This window comes from Mus pahari, chromosome 9 (genome assembly GCF_900095145.1).
Source record: "Mus pahari chromosome 9, PAHARI_EIJ_v1.1, whole genome shotgun sequence".
Classification (NCBI taxonomy): Eukaryota; Metazoa; Chordata; class Mammalia; order Rodentia; family Muridae; genus Mus; species Mus pahari.
The window spans coordinates 72,880,545-72,882,812 of NC_034598.1; positions in this window are offsets into that span (position 1 = coordinate 72,880,545).

Below are 2,268 nucleotides of genomic sequence, written 5' to 3' on the forward strand. Positions count from 1 at the left end.
TATATATATATATATATATATATATATATATATATATATATATATATGTGTGTGTGTGTGTGTGTGTGTGTGTGTGTGTGTGTGTTTGTGTGTGTGTGTATACACATATATATGTATATATAACTATGGAGGGTACATGCTCGGTTATGTGGAAATTTAAATAGTGGTTCTCATTGAGTGGTTCGCATTGCAAATATGAGGACACACTTGTGCTGATCCTGATTCTAGGTCCAACCTCATGGAATGAGCAGTTAGGGGCCAATGGGGTACAGGTGGAGGGTATAAAGGCATACCCCAATTCCACCATAAAGAAGTCTGCTTCTGGCCGGGCATGGTGGCACATGCCTTTAATCCCAGCATTTGGGAGGCAGAGACAGGTGGATTTCTGAGTTCAAGGCCAGCCTGGTGTACAAAGTGAGTTCCAGGACAGCCAGGGCTACACAGAGAAACCTTGTCTTGAAAAACAAACAAACAAAGAAAAACAAATAAACAAACAAACAAAAACATGTCTGCTTCTGCTTCTCATCTGACTCCATGCCTTTTTATCTTTTACCACCAAGGACCATGTAAGGGGCCAAGGGCTAGGGCAACAGTTATTCTCAGGTAACCTTCAAGCAAATTCTTAGAAAATCTCTCAATTATAAAGGACGACTTTACTTTATAGATATATAGCTCAAATGAAAATTGTTTAGTTTCCTTAGGATACCCCATTAATCATTAAATATAATTTTATACTAGTTCTGATTGATATTTATGTATGCTATTACTCATGTCACTTGAGAGCCTTCTATTTGTCATCCCATAGTGTCACAGCAATCAAGGATTAGTGCAATGTAAAATGATGAAATCTTTATGGCATAGAAAAGCGAAAGTTACTACTGCCATGCTTTACTAATCATGTTGTCTAGGTAGAATTCATGGTATGAAAATATAAATATGTGTGTGTTTTTGTGTGTATATATATATATATATATATATATGTATACATATAAACATACATACATATATATAGATGTATGTGTTTATATATGTGTGTTTATATTTGTATGTGTGTGTATATATGTGTATATATATATATGTATATATATATATACATATACATATATATGTGTGTATGTGTGTGTGTGTGTGTGTGTATTACCATGCTGTCTAGATAGAACTCATGGTATGAGAATATAAATGTGTGTGTATGTGTATGTGTATATATGTGTGTGTGTGTGTGTGTGTGTGTGTGTGTGTATGTGTGTGTGTGTGTGAGTGTGTATGTGTATTACCATGCTGTTTAGGTAGAAGTCACTGTAGAAGTATGCAATTTAATTATAAATTAAATACCTAAGAATATCTTCAGTGGTTCTCAACCTTCCTAATGCTTCAATCCTTTAATAAAGTGCCTCATATTGTGGTGAACCAAAACCATAAATTTATTTTGTTGCTACTTCATAACTGTAATTTTACTACATAATATCGATGACTGAGACGTGGGATATCTGATATGCAGCACTCCTAAATGTGTCACGACCCACATCTTGAGAGCCACTGATCCAGGTGAATCCATTTAAAAGGCTGTTCTCACCGACCAGGGATATGGGGATGTGGAGGAGATCTGGCCTACTAGGTGCCACTTGGTGTCAGTCTGAAATGCTGTGGGTGTTTTGTTGTAAGTTCCACTGTGATGTAATGTTGCTTTTAAACCAGTTTGCCTTTTTTTTTTTTTTCTCTTGAGTTCTTTCCCAGATGTCAGTACCTTTTTTCTTAAAGGTAATGTCCATCGGAAACACACCCTGGACTTTACTTCCTCTATTTTCTCAGCCTTGGGCAAAAGAGCAACTTATTTTTCAGAATCACTCATTATCTCTTCCCCAGATCCTCCAGGTCCTTTCACTAGCTGTGTGATCAGCGACTCGGAGCATCCTCTGTCGTTAATCTATCCAAGGCAAGTAATTTCTAAACTACAGCTCAGTGCATAAAGGTTCTGTATAATGTGACTCAACGTATGCTTGTGTGCTTATTGTTTTAGTATCTCCCACCTTCCCTGCAGCCTATAAAATTCTTTCCCTGTAATTTATGATGGCTAATATGTCTCATGCCCATGGATTCATGTAGTGCTCTTGCTTTGGCTTAGAATGCCTTCTTCATCTTCATAGTCATATCATGAGATTAATTTCAAATAGTTCCCTTTCTAAATTCTTTCCTTCTGGCATAGCTTCTAGGGGTCACATCATCTCAATACTATCGCTCTCAGCTTTGTCGTTTCTCCCAAGAAGTGTG